The 21,943-nt window shown below is 41.5% G+C and overlaps 4 pseudogenes across 4 annotated transcripts; all 4 read left to right on the forward strand.

The window, feature by feature from the left end:
• Nucleotides 1-4,029: 4,029 nt before the first annotated feature.
• Nucleotides 4,030-4,643, forward strand: LOC311019707 (odorant receptor 131-2 pseudogene; annotated as a pseudogene). Its single transcript has one exon. The product of its transcript is annotated as an odorant receptor 131-2 pseudogene (transcript).
• A 4,070-nt stretch (nt 4,644-8,713) lies between these two features.
• LOC311019708 (odorant receptor 131-2 pseudogene) lies at nt 8,714-9,361 on the forward strand (annotated as a pseudogene). The gene has a single exon. The product of its transcript is annotated as an odorant receptor 131-2 pseudogene (transcript).
• Nucleotides 9,362-11,852: 2,491 nt separating this feature from the next.
• Nucleotides 11,853-12,808, forward strand: LOC311019709 (odorant receptor 131-2 pseudogene; annotated as a pseudogene). Its single transcript has one exon. The product of its transcript is annotated as an odorant receptor 131-2 pseudogene (transcript).
• A 2,923-nt stretch (nt 12,809-15,731) lies between these two features.
• On the forward strand, nt 15,732-20,517 carry LOC311019710 (odorant receptor 131-2 pseudogene; annotated as a pseudogene). The gene is made up of 3 exons: nt 15,732-15,902; nt 16,000-16,148; nt 19,587-20,517. The product of its transcript is annotated as an odorant receptor 131-2 pseudogene (transcript).
• The last annotated feature ends 1,426 nt before the right edge of the window (nt 20,518-21,943 follow it).

Below are 21,943 nucleotides of genomic sequence, written 5' to 3' on the forward strand. Positions count from 1 at the left end.
CCTGATAACCGCAAAAAAGTTCAGCAGTTCTTGGGGTTTGCTAACTTTTACAGGCGGTTTATCAGAAGTTTCAGCGCAATAGCTGCACCTCTGCATGCTCTTACTTCCACCCAGGTGCAGTTCCATTGGTCCACGGCGGCGGAGACAGCCTTTCAGGAGCTCAAGCGTTGCTTCACTTCGGCCCCCATTCTCACCATGCCAGATCCACAACGTCAGTTCGTGGTCGAGGTGGATGCCTCCAATGAAGGGGTCAGGGCCATCCTCTCTCAACGTTCGGAAAAGGATGGTAAAATGCACCCCTGCGCCTTCCTGTCTAAACGACTGTCCAAAGCAGAGAAGAACTATGACGTAGGCAACCGGGAGTTGTTAGCAGTCAAACTCGCCCTAGAGGAGTGGAGGCACTGGCTGGAGGGGGCCCACCACCCGTTCGTCGTCTGGACTGATCATAAGAATCTCGAATATATCAAGAAAGCCAACAGACTAAACTCTCGCCAGGCCAGGTGGGCGCTGTTCTTTAACCGTTTTTCTTTCTCTCTTTCCTACAGGCCGGGGCCCGGAACGTCAAGCCAGACGTCCTCTCTCGATTATTCGACCCCGAGCCTGTTGCCAGGGAACCAGAATCCATCCTCCCACCTTCCCGTGTGGTTGGAGCGGTAACCTGGCAAATAGAAGAAGAGGTGAAGCAGGCTAAATGGGGGGGGGCCCATCACCTAGTGGATGCCCAGAGAACCGGTTGTTCATTCCCGCTGAGCTGCGTCCACAGGTGATTCACTGGGCCCACACCTCACTGCTTTCATGCCATCCGGGAGTTCGGAGAACGATGTTCGCCATCTCCCGGCGGTTCTGGTGGCCAGCCATGGAACCGGAGGTTCGGGAGTATGTGAAGGCATGTTCGGTCTGCGCCCGTAACAAGACGTCCTCCGGGTCCCGCAGGGGTCTCCTGCAGCCCCTTCCCATCCCCTCCAGACCGTGGTCGGACATATCCATGGACTTTGTCACAGGGCTCCCGGTATCCCAAGGCAACACCACGGTCCTCACCGTGGTGGACCGCTTCTCTAAGATGGTCAGGTTCATCGCGCTGCCAAAATTACCCTCCGCCAAGGAAATGGCAGAGATCATGATGAACAATGTTTTTAGGGTTCACGGATTCCCCAAAGATATCGTCTCAGACCGGGGGCCCCAGTTCGTGTCCCGGTTCTGGAGGGAGTTCTGTCGTCTCATCGATGCCAAGGCTAGCCTGACCTCAGGTTACCACCCGGAGGCTAATGGCCAGACCGAACGCCTGAACCAACAACTCGAAACCGGCCTCCGGTGCCTGCTCTCCCAGAATCCCTCGACATGGAGCAAACACCTGGTCTGGGTAGAGTATGCTCACAACTCAACTCAAGTGTGTTTTTGGATATCAACCCCCTGTATTTCCAGATGACGAACAGGAGGTGTCAGTCCCTTCCGCCCATGCCGTGATCAGATGCTGTCGCCGCATCTGGACTGCTGCTCGCCAGGTGCTGATTTGTCAGGGGGATCGGGTCAAGAAAGCGGCAGACGGGGCGGTCGGTGGCGCAGTGGATAAGGCAGCCACCCCATGTACGGAGGCTCAGCCTCGACGCGGAGATCAGTGGTTTGACTCCCGGCCCGGCAATCTCTTTCGCGCATGTCTTCCCCCTCTATCTCCCCTTTCCACACTGTCTCTCTCATAATAAAAATAAAAAAGGCTTGCATGGCACTCCAGCCATAAAAAAAAAAAAATAAAAGAAAGCGGCAGACCGCAAGAGACGGCCCGCGCCGGTTTACCAGCCGGGCCATAGAGTTTGGCTCTCAGCCAAGGACTTGCATCTGAAAGTTCCCTCCAAGAAACTGGCGCCCCGCTTCGTGGGCCCATTCCCCATCACCAGTGTCATCGGACCCGCAGCTGTTCGACTTCGTCTGCCTCGGTCCCTCCGCGTACACCCAACGTTCCACGTAAGCCAAGTGAAACCGGTCGAAGACAGTCCTATGTGATTTTGTGTTTGTTAAAGATTTCAGTTCATAGATAGATTCTCGTAATAGTTTTGTCCTCCTCTTTTGGGAGCGTTTTCGGTTTTCAGCCTTATAGTGCTTTGTTATTTTCCTCCCTTGTTGGAGCGTTTTGTGTTCTCGTGTTTTTCCTATTTTCGATATTTGATATTCCTGTAGTAGTCTCGTGTCCCTTTTGGAGAGTTTCCGTTCTTGCGTTAGCCTCAGAGCCAGAGTAGTTAATCTTTTGTAGTCCCGTATCCTCCCTTTTTGGAGCGTTTTCCTTTGTCGTGTTTGTACGTCTGCCCCCTTCCCTATCCCCGCTCCCCTTTCCCTTTTCCCTTCCCTCTCTCTCCCCTTTTCCTAAAGATATGAATCAAGTGAATTGTGTTGCCATTGTGTTGTCACTCGTTTATTGGAATTCGTGTGAACCTGTAAATAAAAGCTTGGATCTACTGTCCTCACTCTGCGCCTGAGTCCTCCTTCTAGCCCAGTCCTGACAACTTTTGAGTCTGGTACTCGTCTTTGTCCCCTTTTGTAGGAATGGGTACTGTTGTGTCCTCAGTTAGAACTGGTTAGAACAACTCAGTGGGCCGAGAGAGAGAAGCAGCTGGGAAAAACAGCATGAAGAGGCAGCCATATTTTCACAACACATTTTTATGCTGCACACATACCTATGTGAACACTTTTTTTGGTGATTGTTTCGTGGAGTGCCATCAGGAGGTTAACATTTTTTTTAAAGTTAAAATTATTAGATAGATATAGAACTATTGGCTTGGCATTTTGTACAGTCTTACTTACTATCCCCAGAAGATGAATTGTATAGCATTTTATCCTCTGACCTTTCATGTAGCACCATCATTATGTCAAAATGTCTGGTTGTAAAATGATTTGGTTTAAGAATAATAACACGTTTATTAACTTATTAAGTTTATTAACTTATTAGACAAGTTTGTAGCTCACTCTGTCGGTTGGTCGGTTGACAAAAATGTCCCTACTCTTCAGCAGACACAGTTTTCACTCTTGGAGGTTGAAATTTGGTCCTCAACCTTGACCTCAGTACAGGGCGAAGACAAAACCTCATGGAAATTACATGAAGCTCTAAGAAAGTAAAATATGTTCTAAGTATTTAATCCTTAAAACATAATACTACTTATTACTTATTTAGGGATATAATTATGTACTATATGTGCTGACCACTGCATCATAGTTTGATTGGTTGTAAAACAGGGTTTAAAAACCTTATCCTGTCTCGATTTTATGAGAAATAAGTATTTTCAACTCATGTTTTGTTGCACAGTTGCTGAAATTGAATTAAAGCAACCCAAAAACTGATAACTATCCAAAACTCTTTTCAAACAGTCAGTGTATCTGGTTGAAAAGCAGAATGAGGAACATCAGCTGTGTTGAATGATGACGACACTGAGGTGCAAAGCTCACCTTGTTTTTGTCCTCCTTGTGTTCTACTCATGACTATATAATTTCTCTCAGAAGACCAAACAGAGCTCAGCAGAAAACATGTGTCTTTGTAACTGTGAGCCATGATGTCTTATCAGTTCTAGAACAGTTTGGAGAACTGAATGATCTTTTTCACCTGCTGAGGTTAGGTTGAATACACCACATCTGTTAAAAGGTTTCTGGATTTAAAACTATGGGGAATTGCAGCATGTAGCTTTATTCAACTTCATATGAACTTTTTGGATCCCGCTTGCATCTTTCTGTATTTAGGCAAAACGTTGAAATACATGGCTGATAATAACTCAGTGGTTGGTGGTGCATTCTTAATGCGAAAGGTCGATGAACAGGTGATTTTAGTTCAGGTTATTATTGCAGTTTTCCTCTGGATCAACCTTTTGCTGCTTACAACCTTTTTTATGAAGGAATTCTTCTACACAACCATGCGCTACGTCTTATTTGCTAATACATTACTGTCTGATTGTCTGATCTTGATTCTATCAAATGTTTTGCTCATCTTTGCCTATTTTCAGTTGACCATACGAATATGGTTGTGCATTATAATATATGTTGTTTTGTCTATGTGCATGTTTGCCACCCCAGTTACTTTGACAGCAATGACCCTGGAGCGTTATGTGGCCATTTGCATGCCGCTGCGCCACGGAGAACTGTGCTCCAGACGCAACACTATGCACTGTATCCTCATCATTCACGGCCTCAGCTCTGTATCCTGTATTGTGTTTCTCTCCACCGTCTTTGCATCTGTCTCTCTTAGCTTTTACACACACAACAGGGGTTGTACTCTGGAGATTTTCATTTTTCATAGATGGCAGGGTGATCTTTTGTCAGCTGTCAGTCAGTTTTACTTCTTGATGATGTTTATTGCCATTATTTTCTTCTATGTTAAAATAATGAAAGTGGCATTAGCTGCATCGGGAGAGAATAAAAAGTCAGCATGGAAAGGTCTCAGAACAGTAATTCTTCATGGTTTCCAGCTGCTGCTCTGTCTCATCCAGCTGTGGTGTCCCTTCATAGGAGCTGCTGTACTTCAGATTAATTTCATGTTATACATTAATGTCAGGTACTTTAATTACATAACTTTTTATCTTGCTCCAAGATGTCTAAGTCCTCTCATTTATGGCCTCAGGGATGAAATGTTTTTACATGCACTGAAATACTCTCTGCGACTTTTATGAGAAGAAAGCTTTAGATTGATTCCAATTGACAACTTAATTATGACTGTCATTGAAATTAATGTATCTCCTTAATTGAAATGATTTAGCTTAGCTTGTTTAAATTGTCAGATAAAAGGTAATTTATTTACTAGTTAGATTAACAGCAGCTGACCGTTGGGACTCGACTGGACTTGGTCTTGACTTGGACTCAATCATATAAGTTTTGACATCCTTTCCTGTATCACATGTTGTCTGTTATCTTTACGTACCAAATAAATGATAATCTCCTTGCTTGTTGAATCTATCTCATTATCCCTCAGCAAATTACTCTCTTGAAATGTTCTGTTACACTGTGACCAAGCTCAACATGTGAAGGGAATCATTTCCGGTATATTAGGAGAAAGAAGGTATGAGAAATTAATAATTAGGCCCACACATTTTTTTGCAGTTTAAACTTATTAAAATGCAGGCAGGACCATTTTTACATTTTACCACACTGTGGCATATTAATATACTCTCTGCTCTGGACTGCTTAACGGATGATATGAACAGATTATATAAAAAAGTAAATACATGCACAAAGCTTTTGGCCTTTAGCAGATGGGGTATGACGATTTACATGGGTTTAGTTTTAACCAGTGTTGACATGTAAGTACTTAAGTACCCGGATCTCAAATGGATCTCAATGTATACACTGGATCCACATACCAGTTGTATATGTAATGAGGTCAAAGGTGTTAGTCTTGGTTAGACAATGTGTTGTTTTGGTCTTGGTTTTAGAAGCTGAAAGATACGTACATAGTTTTCCAAGAAGTAAAAAACTAAAATATACAGAGGATAGTTTAAATAATTAATGAACCAATTAACTGTCACCTTTAATGAGTTGCACAGGAGTTCCTTTTGCCATAAGAGAATAGGGATGATCGGCTCATTAGCATCAGCACTCTGCTTGGAATCTAAATCCACATGGAGAAAAACAAACCGTGTCTACAGAGGGCCCCCATCACCATAATAATAATAATGTTATACATTAATGTCAGGTACTTTAATTACATAACTTTTTATCTTGCTCCAAGATGTCTGAGTCCTCTCATTTATGGCCTCAGGGATGAAATGTTTTTGCATGGATTGAAATACTCTGCGACTTTTATGAGAACAAAACTTTAGATTGATTCCAATTGACAACTTAAAACTATGACTGCCATGGAAATGAATGTATCTCCTTATTATTTAGCTTAGCTTGAACCTGTAAGGTTGTTCTCTTATTACTAGCACTGAGGAGTCCTTGAGCCAGGGGAGCTGCTTGTACTGGACAATCTACATTTTAATAGAATCAAATTGTGAAAATGAATACATAAGCTTCCCTTTCCATATTTCTTGAATGATTTGACCTTTAAATTGTCAGATAAAAAATACTTAATTTACTAGTTAGATTAACAGCAGCTAACCGTCTGGACTCGACTGGACTTGGTCTTGGACTTGATCTCGACTCAATCAAATTATATTTGACTGCAGACCTGTTGAGTAGCCTTTGCTGTATCCTATGTTGTCCGTTATCTCCACGCATACCAAATAAATGATCAACTCCTTGCTTGTTGAATCTATCCCATTATTTCTGAGTAAATAACTCTCTGGAGATGTTCTGCCACACTGTGACCAAGCTCTTATAAACAAAGACAAAACAAGCAAACACAACATGTGAAGGAAAATGTTTTCAGTATATTAGGAAAAAATAAAAAATAAAGAATAAGAGAAATGCATTAGGCCCACAATTCCACAATTTGTTTGCAGTTTCAACTTATTAAATACAGGCAGGATCATTTTTCCTAAATCTGGCTGATGAACAGCAAAAGGTGCAAAACCATGTCATATTGATATTAGTGACTCTGCTCTCTGGACTGCTGAACAGATGATTATATACAAATAAAAAAAAAGATATCCACAAAACATTTGGCTTCAGCAGAAAGTTTTCAGTGAGATACCAGTAAGGAACATGGAAGGAGATACAGGGTATGACGATTTAAATGAGATTCATCATTTTAATCAGTAACCAGTCAGGACACACTGGGTTTGGGTGTTTTAACACACATCATCATATGCCGCTGTTTGTTGCTCTTTACAGTGATGCCTTCTCCTATTTTACACATGCTTCGGCCATGCTGGTTTCATGGCTTTAGGAATTGTAGTGTTAGTTTGACGGTGGGTCAATTGGTCCAGCACTTTTGTCCAGACTGAAACACCTCCAAGACTATTTTGTGGATTACCATTAAATCGTGTTCAGACATACATGGCCCCCAGACAAAGTATTCTATGAAGAGGTTGACTTTTGCCTCAGCACCACAAGCTGGTTGACATTGTTGGTTCAGAGTTAAATGTCTTGGCAACATGTCTTTGTTTGCGCATAAATCTGGTTCAACAAAAAAGCATATTTCCAACGTAGTCTAATATTGTATTCAATTTTGGGCTCATCCTAAGTTAAACATTTTCTCTGGACTGGTTCTTTCTAGTATTTGAGTCGAGTCTCTGTCTCTTTCTGAAGTCCAGGCTCAAGATCACACTTTTGAGTCTGGTACTCGTCTTGGTCTCCTGTCTTGTTGGACTGGGTACTGTTGTGTCCTCAGTTAGAACTGGTTAGAACAACTCAGTGGGCAGAGAGAGAGACAGCGGGGAAAAACAGCATGAAGAGGCAGCCATATTTTCACAACACATTTTCATGCTGCACACATACCTATGTGAACACTTTTTTTGGTGGTTGTTTCGTGGAGTGCCGTCAGGAGGTTAACATTTTTTTTTAAGTTAAAATTATTAGATAGATATAGAACTATTGGCTTGGCATTTTGTTCAGTCTTACTTACTATCCCCAGAAGAGGAATTGTATAGCATTTTATCCTCTGACCTTTCATGTAGCACCATCATTATGTCAAAATGTCTGGTTGTACAATTATTTGGTTTAAGAATAATAACACGTGTACATTTTGACATTATAATCAGTTTCAGGTGTAGTTTGTATTCAGAGCAAGTAAGACAAGTTTATTCACTTATTAGACAAGTTTTTAGCTCACTCTGTCGGTTGGTCGGTCCACAAAAATGTCCCTACTCTTCAGCAGACACAGTTTTCACTCTTGGAGGTTGAAATTTGGTCCTCAACCTTGACCTCAGTACAGGGCGAAGACAAAACCTCATGGAAATTACATGAAGCTCTAAGAAAGTAAAATATGTTCTAAGTATTTAATCCTTCAAACATAATAGTACTGATTACTTATTTGGGGATATAATTATGTACTATATGTGCTGACCACTGCATCATAGTTTGATTGGTTGTAAAACATGGTTTAAAAACCTTATCCTATCTTGATTTTATGAGAAAAAAAAGTATTTTTTACTGCTGTTTTGTTGTACAGTTGCTGAAATATCCAAAAGTCTTTTCCAGCTCTCAGTGTATCTGGGCAAATGCAGAATAAGGAGCATCAGCTGTGTTGAGTGATGACGACACTGAGGTGCAAAGCTCAGCTTGTTGTTGTCCTCCTTGTGTTCTACTCATGACTATATAATTTCTCTCAGAAGGCCAAACAGAGCTCAGCAGAAAACATGTGTCTTTGTAACTGTGAGCCATGATGTCTTATCAGTGCTAGTACAGTTTGGGGAACTGAATGATCTTTTTCACCTGTTGGGGTTAGGTTGAATACACCACAGCTGTTAAAAGGTTTCTGGATTTAAGACTATGGGGAATTGCAGCATGTAGCTTTATTCAACTTCATATTAACTTTTTGGCTCTGCTTACATTTTTCTGTATTTAGGCAAAACGTTGAAATACATGGCTGATAATAACTCAGTGGTTGGTGGTGCATTCTTCATGCGAACGGTCAATGAACGGGTGATTTTAGTTCAGGTTATTATTGCAGTTTTCCTCTGCATCAACCTTTTGCTGCTTACAACCTTTTTGATGAAGGAATTCTTCTACACAACCATGCGCTACGTCTTATTTGCTAATACATTACTGTCTGATTGTCTGATCTTGATTCTATCAAATCTTTTGCTCATCTTTAACCATTTTCAGTTGACGATGCAAATATGGTTGTGTATAATTATATATGTTGTTTTGTCTTTGTACATGTTTGCCACCCCAGTGACTTTGACAGCAATGACCCTGGAGCGTTATGTGGCCATTTGCATGCCGCTGCGCCACGGAGAACTGTGCTCCAGACGCAACACTATGCACTGTATCCTCATCATTCACGGCCTCAGCTCTGTATCCTGTATTGTGTTTCTCTCCACCGTCTTTGCATCAGTCTCTCTTAGCTTTTACACACAAAACAGGGTTTGTTCTGTGGAGATTTTCATTTTTCATAGATGGCAGGGTGATCTTTTGTCAGCTGTCAGTCAGTTTTACTTCTTGATGATGTTTATTGCTATTGTTTTCTCCTATGTTAAAATAATGAAAGTGGCCTTAGCTGCATCGGGAGAGAATAAAAAGTCAACATGGAAAGGTCTCAGAACAGTAATTCTTCATGGTTTCCAGCTACTGCTCTGTCTCATCCAGCTGTGGTGTCCCTTCATAGAAGCTGTTGTACTTCAGATTAATTTCATGTTATACATTAATGTCAGGTACTTTAATTACATAACTTTTTATCTTGCTCCAAGATGTCTAAGTCCTCTCATTTATGGCCTCAGGGATGAAATGTTTTTACATGCACTGAAATACTCTCTGCGACTTTTATGAGAAGAAAGCTTTAGATTGATTCCAATTGACAACTTAATTATGACTGTCATTGAAATTAATGTATCTCCTTAATTGAAATGATTTAGCTTAGCTTGTTTAAATTGTCAGATAAAAGGTAATTTATTTACTAGTTAGATTAACAGCAGCTGACCGTTGGGACTCGACTGGACTTGGTCTTGACTTGGACTCAATCATATAAGTTTTGACTGCCTTTCCTGTATCACATGTTGTCTGTTATCTTTACGTACCAAATAAATGATAATCTCCTTGCTTGTTGAATCTATCTCATTATCCCTCAGCAAATTACTCTCTTGAAATGTTCTGTTACACTGTGACCAAGCTCAACATGTGAAGGGAATCATTTCCGGTATATAAGGAGAAAGAAGGTATGAGAAATTAATAATTAGGCCCACACATTTTTTTGCAGTTTAAACTTATTAAAATGCAGGCAGGACCATTTTTACATTTGACCACACTGTGGCATATTAATATACTCTCTGCTCTGGACTGCTTAACGGATGATATGAACAGATTATATAAAAAAGTAAATACATGCACAAAGCTTTTGGCCTTTAGCAGATGGGGTATGACGATTTACATGGGTTTAGTTTTAACCAGTGTTGACATGTAAGTACTTAAGTACCTGGATCTCAAATGGATCTCAATGTATACACTGGATCCACATACCAGTTGTATATGTAATGAGGTCAAAGGTGTTAGTCTTGGTTAGACAATGTGTTGTTTTGGTCTTGGTTTTAGAAGCTGAAAGATACGTACATAGTTTTCCAAGAAGTAAAAAACTAAAATATACAGAGGATAGTTTAAATAATTAATGAACCAATTAACTGTCACCTTTAATGAGTTGCACAGGAGTTCATTTTGCCATAAGAGAATAGGGATGATCGGCTCATTAGCATCAGCACTCTGCTTGGAATCTAAATCCACATGGAGAAAAACAAACCGTGTCTACAGAGGGCCCCCATCACCATAATATTCCCCAATGATATCTCTGTGTTAGCTACTAGTCGTTACTAAGTCTAAAGACCAACAATGGCAACGGCAATTGTTGGCACAACAAATTCACATTTGTCACATACACTAAATAATTAATTAAAAAATAGTCCCGTGTTGTTCTATGTTTCATCACTCCAGCACCTCAGGTGCAATAACTTTCACTGTACTTTCTCAGTACTTTGTACTGTCTCAATTTGTTTCATTGACTCAGTGATTTGTGAGTCCAATTGTACATTCTGTTAAACTATAAAACATATAAAAGAAGTCAGTGATAATATATTGACTTTAACAGCCCAAGGTAAAAACGGTAATAATACCAATGTTGTTGGTGTTGTAACAGACTATGTTTAATATCTGGTAATGTGGCCTTTTGGAGTTGCCATAGGGCTGCCGTAAAGAAGTATATTTTGACGGAGTGCCGTGATGTTCTCACGTGTCCTGAATGAAGTTTGTCTCTCTTTTATCGTTTTCTTATTTAACTCACGTGTTTCTTTTTTCTTTAAGTAATTTTTTGGGCTGTTTCTGCCTTTTATTTAGAGACAGTGTGAGAGTGAAAGGGGGAAAGAGAGATGGGGATGACATTGCAGAAAGGGCCATCGGTCGGATTCGAACCCGGCAGCCCTGTGCTGAGGACTGAGCCTTGGTACATGGGGCACCAACTCTACCACTGAGCTATCCTGCCACCCGACCAGAGAGTTTCTTAAAATGACTGATACGGTTGCTCCCTAATTGGATGTGTAAATTGGCAACAATTTCCAAAGGAATTTGCCATAAACAACTGTTCAACTGTGCTTTATGCTGCCCCCAAGTGGTAAAGATAACCAGTTATAAAAGGTTTAAGCTAACATTGACCCTAAAAACAACCTTTATTTCACACCATTCGTAATTGTTTACGTGTAATTAAGTGTTTTCTACGTGAAAAATAGTATACCTCCATAAAAAATAAACAGGCCTGCCATAAGCTGCATCAGGACAGAATACAATGACAACATAGATAGGGTTATCCCCATATTTAATGACTATTGCACCCCTCTATGGCCATATTTTCAGCAGACTTTTGTGTTTGGCAGTTTGGAACATGCATTAACATCTTAGCCAAGCAGCACATCTAACATGGTAAAATTCACCATCTTACTTACACCTGAACATATGACATGTACAGTAGATGCATTATATGCATCATATGCATTATGAATAGTGGGTATTGGTATGGGAAAAGGTCTGTCCAAACACACAAAGTGAGTAACTATAGTTACTGTGGCCTATGAGGTGAGGTTAGCGATAATTAGCAATGACGACGTTGTGGTGAGCAGTGTTGGTTGTAGTTGCCCCTTTAAAGTTTAAATTGTGCCACAGAATACCTGTGCATCTGGCCAATGCAAATATTTTAGATTACATTAACACAGTTTTGTCACAGATTTACTGTTGATTTTCTTTTCTTAAGAGCTACGGTGAATTTATTGTCTAAAATCCTTGTACAGCTGGTTATAATAGATATGACGTCCAATATCTCAGTGATTGGTCATGAATCCTCAATTAACAAGATCAATGATCAGGTCATTGTAGTTCAGGTTTTAGTGTCAATTTTCCTCTTCATCAATGTTTGGCAAATAACAACTTTTTTCTTAAAAGATTTCTACACAACCATGCGCTACATCTTATTTGCTCTAACACTACTGTCTGACTCTCTGTTTTTAGTCATGACTGATGCCCTGCTCCTTCTAAGTTATTTTTGTTTAACCATTCAAATGTGGCTGTGTCTTATTTTATATATTGTTTTGTCTCTTTACACTTTTGTCACACCGGTTACTTTGACAGCAATGACTCTGGAGCGCTATGTGGCCATTTTCATGCTGCTGCGCCACGGAGAGCTGTGCTCCACACGCAGTGCTCTGTACTGCGTCCTCATCATTCACGGCCTCAGCTCTGTACCATGTGTTATTGTCCTCTCTATTTTCTATGCATCTGTGACCCACAGCTTCTATACGCAGGGCAGAATATGCTTTGTGGAAATGTTCATCACTTACAAATGGCAGGGCGATCTTCGGTCGACTATAAGTCAGTTTTACTTCTTGATGATGTTTATTGCTATTGTTTTCTGTTAATGTTTTCTGTTAATTGTTTTCATGTTAAAATAATGAAAGTGGCCTTAGCTGCATCAGGAGAGAATAAAAAGTCAACATGGAAAGGTCTCAGAACAGTAATTCTTCATGGTTTCCAGCTGCTGCTCTGTCTCATCCAGCTGTGGTTTCCCTTCATAGAAGCTGCTGTACTTCAGATTAATCTCATGTTATAAATTAATGTCAGGTACTATAATTACATAACTTTTATTATTGCGCCAAGGTGTCTGAGCCCTCTTATTTATGGTCTCAGGGATGAAAAGTTTTATCAGGCACTAAAATATTATGCTCTCTGTGGCTCGTATAAGAAACAGTCATCAGATTTATTATGATTGATAAATTAAACTCATATTACGTTACTAAAATAACATGTCTCAGGCTATATTTATATTGTTATTTCAAAGAAAAAATGTAGTTGAAACGATTCAACACGTAATTTTGCAACAGCAAGAAAACTAAAATTAAAAAAATGTATGTTCCTGGACAAGTGGACAGTCACTATTCATGAGCATGTGTGTGATTACTGCACTGTATTTTGCATTGATGAATACCCCATCCCCTTCCCTGTTGCTAACAATACAATAAAGTGACCCAAACGATCTCCTTCTGATCCCTTCATTGCTTTTGATTTCACCCATAAAACAGATTACAACACAAGCCAATTCCCAACACACATTGTGAACTTCATTTCAACTTCTGTATAGAGATTTTTAATGAAAGATTTGTGTTGGAATTCTCAGTGACAATGTCAATTACATAAAACAATATTTGTGGTATCTTGCATTTATATAAGCAAACACCCAACTACAGATAAAAAGGTTAACATTTATCCTGCCATTTATTTTAACAATCCTGGTCATGGACATAAAACATTTCATCAATAGAAATGTATCTAATTAATAAACACACTGAAGTCTATATACTTCTATATTAAGGTACTGAGAGAAATCCACTACGGGGAAATGCGCTCACTGGGAAGAGGTTCCTTCCACACAGAGCGGCAGGTGTAAAAATGGTATAAATAGTTTTAATTCATCATTAAACTGTGTCGGGCCTACCTCTGCTGTAGGTCATTAAACGGAAATACTGGATTGATCATGGAAAATTAGAATTTTGGCAGTTTTATCTTTGGATCAAGACGCAAAATAGTTGTAATTTATCGTAATTTGGTTCTGAAATCGGAACCTACACTCTGCTGCCAAACTGACTAGACTTAGACTCCATTTGCAGTAATGGTGCAGTTGCACGGGCAACACTCTGTGACATATAGTGGTCACGTCTGTATGTATGAAGGGACAGCCTTCAGATTTTGTCATCGCTAAAAATATTCAGTTAATGATGAAAACTATTTGGTTATCGTCACCTCTGGTGCCACAGTCTTCATGTCATCAGATTGTACCACCTTCCATGAAGGTTAAAGACCAGAAAGTGCGTTCCATTTTCTGACACCACCTTTCAACCACACGGCCTGCTACGGCATGTGAAAACAGCCTTTGTTATGTAACAGTCCTCCCTCGGCCTATTGCACTGGAGGTCAGCAAAGACAAATATTTTTTTTTTTTTCATTTAGTTACTTTTTAACATCAGCATGTTCTATTGTGAGCATGGTAGCATTTAGCATTCAAATCTCATCTCACAGAGCTAGCATTTCAAACCTGAATTGACCAGTGGTTTCCCTCAGCCATGCTTTGCCCATTGTCCACTGGAGTTTGAGAAGGACCACAACATCTGGAAACAAACATGCCTAACATTGTACATTAATGTCAGGTTCCTTAATTACATAACATTTAATCTTGCTCCAAGATGTCTGATGATAATTTATGGCCTCAGGGATGGAAACGTTTTTCTTGCATTAAAAAACAATGCCCCTTATTACTGTGTAAAAAATAATGTGCTGTGATCTGTTGCTATTGTTTTCAATACATGACAATAGTTATTGATATTTGTGTGCATTATGTAAAAGATAGAACTCTTCCTGCACCTGTTCATCATTATGCATCTGTACTTTGACTTTACATGTAATTTGGTCATGTAAATAATTTGCGCAGCATTCCCCATTACAGTTCATTTGTGTCTAGATGCAGCGTTGGCCTATTGTGGGTTATATTATTCAATCACACAATACAGCAGTGGTCACTGCAGGACCTGACAGAGATCTACAGACTCATGTGCACACCTTTCTAGTTCATTGTAATTTGAAGGTGTCCAATAATTTTTGTAATAAACTGCCGCTTAGCAAACCTCACAGCAAAACAGATAATTTACTTTTTCCAAGTACAGTAGAAAATATTTACTAACTGAATTGTGTGTAATGTTCAAGGTCTTCCTTGTGTAAAATGTAATAATGATGCTTATCACTTTAAAAAAAAAATAAACTGATTCATGGCCATGTCATGGGGGTCCTTGAGTTATATAAACTACATAAATTGTGCTTTCATTTAAATTGTTCTGATTGATCAGGCTTTGGTACAGGAACTGGAGAGAAAGATGATCGGAGAGCAAACAGAAATTTGTGACGTGAACATAAAGGTATCAAAATCATTCAGCAAACACATGCCATGCCTTCATAGCTCTGTATTAATTATGTGAAAATATTAAAATATTCTCAAGTGAACCTTGGGTCTAAGGTCAGCAGATTGAGACAAAAACCCCGATAACACCAACATTGAAGCTGCTCCATAACTAACACAATCTAGACCTTGTTGTTTGCACCATAAACAATCTATGTTTTACACACATAGTTTAATTCAGTCTCTGTATTAATATTGCCTCTTGGTTTATAGTGACACAGTGTGCTAAAACTGGGTCAATAAGAATGTGTAGTGCAGCCTTTAGTTCCATGTATAAATGTAGTTTGTAATGATGTAAGCAATTTAAATAATACTTGTTGACAGATGCATGTTTATGGAACATATTTTAATTCTATATTTGCATTTCTACATAACAATTTAATTACATAACATTTAACAAAATGGATGTATTCATGTTAATTGAAGCCTAATTGGCGGAGGTTCAGGAGCAGGTCCACACCTCAACAGCGCCAACTTCCGCATCTCTATAAATAGCCACCTGACCCTCTCCTCCGCTTTGCTCTCGTATTCTGCTCTTGCTCTCGTATCCTGCATTCGCTCTCGTGTTCGTTCGCTCTCATCTTCGGCCAGAGACGAGAGCACGCGACTTTGCCTCGAGCGCAACCAAACTTTCGCATGAACAAACACCAGCTTTGGCTCACCTCGCAGCTTAACTCACCTCACCATGGATTTCGTCTCTCCATCCCCGTCCGCCGACGATCCTTTCCATCGAGATCGGGACCATAATCCACCAGAAGCCGACGCCACCTCCGTTCCCGAGACCCCAACTTCAGTGGCGCAAACGACGTCCAGGACGCAAGCGACTTCGAAGAAAACCAACTCCGTCTCATCCACGGTCAGTGTTCCGCCTAGTTCATCCCTTCTCAACAGTCAAGACTGCCATAGCTCGCCCGACGAATCCTCCGTGTCTCCCAGCCCACCTCCTTCAGCAGCTAAGAGAGGACGAGGAAACTCACGGACAGAACGTCGCCGTCGCCGGAGTTCGCCGACCCCTTCGCCTCCGAACATCACTCCAGCCTCCCGCCATCGTCCAGACAACACCGGCCGAACAACTCGCCGGTCGCAGCGTCACCATGCTCCAGTGAGAACCCCGCCCGCGGGCCATTTTGCACTAGTTTCGCATTCATTCCATTTAATCGTATATTATTTTGAATGTGTCTGGGTCATATTATACATCATTTGAAAGCTGCAAGTCTCGTGAATCGAACGAAACAAAAAAAAAACCAGAACGCCTGAAGGACAACTCTCAAACACAATTCATATTTTATTTCCGTAAGTTCACGTCAGAGACAACTGACCAGTAAGACTCGGTTGCGTGAAAGTTTAACTTCCGTACGGGGCAGTCCCAGCCCAAGAAGATAAAATGTATCCAGCACCCCGGAAACGAGGTTCGTTCTGACCGAGATCTTGCGGGAGCCCTGCCATTCCGAGGCCAGGCCCGCCATACTTTACTGCGGCCTGAACAAATTCTATATTCATGAACTGAGGATTTCTTCGGTTTATCCGGATCTACTATATCCGAGCTTTCCCCGTTCCCTAAAGCCTACGTAGGCAGCCAATCGACGGTAACTACATCGACCTCGCACTCCCTATCTCGCCTTCCCTCCATCGACCACCCGCAGACAGATTTATTGAAGGATACGAGGGTGCCCCCACTCTAAAGCGAGAGCACCCACACGTTCCAGAGAGTTTACTCCTACAGAGTTCGCTTGCGCCTTCTCCCTTTACAGAGACGCTCTCTGTTCCAAACTCCCCACGCAACGCAATGAACTGGACGATTACTTGTCCACCTTTCTTAATCTGGCCCTCCGCTTTGGCAGCATGGTTTCTATCAATACCACACACACTTCGCCTCCGAAGTTGCAGCCCGCCTCTCACACGAGATTTACTGCCGCATCTTCGCCGCCCGTGCAGCCCTCACATGCTCCCTTCGCGGTGCCCCAGCTCACCCAGCCTCTTCTCGCTACCTCACGCCGATACCTTCCCAAAGCCATTCCTCCATATCACCCTCAACCCCCTCGTCCTACTTGACAACTCTGAAAAGCTTCCACCTCTTCCACGACCAATACAACGCAACCTTTCCGTCGTTCGAACTTATCACCTTGACTCTTTCATCACTTACACCCATTCCATCAGGGCAATCCAAACACACACCATCAAAGCGTACCTTAGCGGTACCAGCTTCTTCTCCAAGCTAATAACCGGCAGTTCGGGCCTGGCCACCAGCCATCCCCAGATAACTTCCCTCATTAAAGGACTCCCACGCCAAGAGCCAGCCACAAACCCTCGTTGTCTTCCTCTTACTGTCGACTTGCAGTCCATCTGCCTCCGCACGATCCGTTCCTGGTACGGCACTCCTCAAGTCGCCCAACCTCAGAAGCCATGTTCTTGTTCGCCTCGTTGGTTTCCTCAGATGCTCCGCATTCACCTCCTCAACCATTCGCTTCGACTCAAGCCGTCAAGCTGGCATTTTCGACTCGTCTCGCTTTACAGACGACATCATGGTGCTCCACTTACAGCTAACCAAAACGAATCAATTTGGTCCGCCAACGCCCATCTTCTTCTTCAAGGTCCAATCACCACTGAATCCCTTCGAAAACCTCCAAACTCTCGCAATTCCGCAAATCTCAGAGCACAACATGACAGATCCCTTCTTCATTTCCGAGTCCGGCCAAGTGGCTACACGATTCTAGTCCCACCATCACTTTCGCCTCATTCTCTCATTGTCTGGTATTTGGCCCGACAACTACTCCGGGCACTCCTTCAGAATCGGAGCGGCCACTTCGGCCTCCCGTAGTGGCATCCCAGAACACTTCATACGTCCCGTGGGCCGCCGGTCCTCCCAAACGTACGACCGCTACATCCGTTCAGATCTCAAAGATCTCAAATCCGCTCAATCTCTTCTTAAGTAATTGGAGATTTTTGGGTCCTGCCCGGGAGCGGCAGCGGATTCTCTACAAGAACCAAGATCTTCGACACTTCATTCTCTTTGTCAATAATAATAATTCCTAAATGCATCTCGTTCACGGTGAATGTGTATTTATTGGAAATATTTCAATTTTTGGAAGAAAAAAAGTTTGGGATCTAATCATTTCTGGGAACCCCTGCAGTAACTCGGTGGACCCCCTGTACAAGATCTCTGCTTTACATTCATTGTAGTGTTACATCGAAGATGACAAGTAAGATGCCACCGCAGCAAAGGTTGCTTATTAGCAGTGTTGGGCAAGTTACTTCAAAAGCGTAATGCATTATTTATTACTTGTTACTGTCATTTCAAAGTAATTAGTTACATTAAAATATTACTGTCTTTGAATTGTAAGGCATTACACTACTTTTACATTACTTTTGCATTACTTTTCGCCAAAATAAAAGGAAATATGGATTTTTTGTTCTCAATAGATCTTCTTGTGTTCAATGCAGCTAATTACACAGCAGGATGTGATGTTTTTCGTTTCAAAATAAAAGAACGAAAAACGGAAAATGACTCGTATCCCGTTATTCGTTTTAAAAACGGAAAACGAGAAACGGAAAATGACTCGTTAACTGATATTAGATATTGTGTTCATGAATGGGATTCGGGGATGAAATAACAGTGACATTTTTCATTCCAGATTTGCCGTACGTCTTTTTTAATGACCCGGAAGGCGCTGTGTTATGCTGCGAAATTACCTGAAAGCCTACCTGAGACATTTAGGGGGAGCTCTAAAACACTGTTCATAAACGCTCTGACAGCGTCTGACGCTCGCGTTTTGAAGTAAACCTACTGTTTTAAACACGCACCAAAAGCGTTATGACGCGGACATAAAAGCGGAGCCTCCGCCTCCTCGCCGCCGCCCCTCAGCTGTTGATCCTCGGTGTGACTGCCGGGGTCGGCTGCTCTCTGACCGACCGGGAGCCGCTCCGTGAGTCGGTGTCCAGCTCATGGAGCCTGCTAACAACAGCGCTTAATTAACATAGTGTAGAGTCACATGGACCGGCTTTCACACTTTTCCAAAAGTGGAGCGTATGCCCATCTCTCGATCGCGAATGTAGAGTCAATTGATTTCGGGTTTAAAATGCATTGTAACGCACGTTACTGAGATTTGTACCGAGTAAAATATTACCAGTTTTTTTTTTTGTAATGCCTTACATTACCGCGTTACAGCAAAACGTAATGCATTACAGTAATGCATTACAGTAATGCATTACTTTTGTAACGCGTTACTCCCAACACTGCTTATTAGTATCCACCTACAAGATGGATTCGTCCAGAGGGCCCCTGAGGACCACTTACACAAAGTGGTGAGAGATACATTCGAGTGCGTGGTTCTGTGCTTGGATTCAGTCTATAAAGTCTTCATGCACAGCACTGAAGGGAGGATTTGGTAAATTTACTATACATAAATCCTAATTTTCACACCACAGAGAAGCTTGAACTAACCTTTTTTCTTTTTGTGATAACAACCTAATTTTATTTTGAAAGCCACAACAAATAATGACAGCATTTGGCATAAACTCAGCAACATGTGTATTTGCTTAGAAAAGTGATGGCTTATAACAACTCATCGGTTGGTGGTCGTGTCGTGCATCAGCAGAGCATTCACCGGGTCATTGTTGTGCAACTCCTGGTGATAATTTTCCTTTCCGTCAACTGTTTGCTCTTTGTAACCTTTTTAAGAAAGGACTGCTTCTACACAACTACACGCTATATCTTATTTGCTGTTACACTACTGTCTGATAGCTTCATTTTATTTGTGTCTGATATCCTGCTCGTCTTCACGTATTTTGGCGTTGTCTTGCCAGTTTGGTTATGTGTCATTATCTCTGTTGCAGTGTTTCTGTATATGACAATCACACCTGTTACTTTGACAGCAATGACCCTGGAGCGTTATGTGGCTATTTGCGAGCCGCTGCGCCACGGAGAGCTGTGCTCCCCGAGAAGCACAGTGTTTTGCATCCTCATCATTCACGGCGTCAGCTCCGTGCCCTGTATTGTGGTTCTCTCCCCCTTTTTTGCATCAGTCCCGCTTAGCTTTTACAAAGAATCCAATCTATGTTCTGTAGCGGTTTTCATTGTGTACAGATGGCAGGAACATATGAGGTCAACAATGTATCAGTTTTACTTCTTGATTTTGTGTATCGTCATTTTCTTCTGCTATGTTAAAATAATGAAAGTGGCCAAAAATGCATCAGGAGAGAACAAAAACTCAACACGGAAAGCGCTCAAAACAGTAATGCTTCATACTTTCCAGCAGCTGCTCTGTTTAATCCAGCTGTGGTGTCCTTTAATAGAAGCTGCTTTGCTTCACATTAATCTAAGACTTTTCATCGAGGTCAGGTACATGAATTACATATTGTTTCGTCTCGCTCCAAGATGTCTGAGCCCTCTCATTTACGGCCTCAGAGATGAATTATTTTTTCATGCTCTGAAAAATGATGTCTTCTGTGGCGTGGATAAAATAAATATTTGAAAGATTCATATTTCTTTCACAAATAAATTACACAACAAAAATAGTAATAATTCTACTGAGCATGTCTGCAATTCACTTTTAGATGTTTTATTCATAACTAAGCATATCCGTGATTGTATTGCTATTCAAGCAACAAATCAAGCTGAACACTGTTTTTGTATTCTTGCAGCATTGTTCAAATAAGGAGACTGTTTTTCAGGTATTAACAGTAAGTAACTCCTATGCCCCATATTTGTTTTCTATCCCAATAACTCAGTGGCATTCTTTGGTCATCGAACATGTGTTTGAAATTAATTTGCAGCTCTATTATTGGCAACTGTTGCTGTTAGGTTTTCCATTGAATAAATGTTGTCTTGGTTGTAGTAAAGCCATACATTGATATACTGATGGATTTTAAGGAGAAAAAAGATCATTCACCATAATACTTTGTACTGTCGATGTGATTTTGAAGGCCCACAATATATCATTCTGCATTCGGTTCCTTTACACAAAAATGTGTATTGTCACTGAAATATATACAGATTTATGTGGTAATAAATGTTTTATTACAAAAAGAGTATATTGGACTTGGAATTCATTTTAACTGACAACCCCTCCTACTTACATGGTTTCTCTTCACGGCTACACATTAATGGGGGGTTTTGTGCAGGAAAGGTTGTTGATTATTTTTATTTGAAGATTACAATCAAACATATAAGGCAGAGTCATTTCTGGTCTGCTATAACTGGAGCAGGAGTTGGAGTGGTACTAGTTGAATATAATAAGGCTCACTTTTGTGCATAGCACCAGCTCTTAACGCAGCATGGATGTTATCCAGGATGTGGAAGAGGACTTCCCTCTTTTCGGGAGTTGCTCAGCATGAGGACACGGCAGTAGTCTCCTTATCAACAAGAAGACATGGAGAAACAGAATTAACTTGACTGCAACTCCAGATCTGAGTCTGCGTAGACCATCACCACTCTGCATTACAAAATGAAGTAAATAATGTAAACGTAGTTAATGTGGGAGCATACACTAGACTCTGACCGAGATCTTGCGGGAGCCCTGCCATTCCGAGGCCAGGCCCACCATACTTTACTGCGGCCTGAACAAATTCTATATTCATGAACTGAGGATTTCTTCGGTTTATCCTTGGGCTTCCAACAAAAGAACCGGGGGCTAATAGTACCATCAAACACAGCCCTAAGAAAACAAGAGCAGTAGCGAAAGCAGAGACAGAGATCCTCTGCCAGATCAAACAACTCCGGAGTTTCCGCCACCACTTCTGGCACCGGGATGCTAGCGCCCCCCGCCGTTTTCCAACAACCACAACAACTCGTTTCAGCCGGGGCTCCTGGCACTGGGATGCCAGCGCCCCCTGCCGCTTTTCAATAACCACCGCAGCTCGCTTCAGCCCGGGCTCCTGGCACCAAGACGCCAGTGCCGG

The sequence above is a fragment of the Eutrigla gurnardus genome (genome assembly GCF_963514095.1).
Source record: "Eutrigla gurnardus genome assembly, chromosome: 10".
Lineage (NCBI taxonomy): Eukaryota > Metazoa > Chordata > Actinopteri > Perciformes > Triglidae > Eutrigla > Eutrigla gurnardus.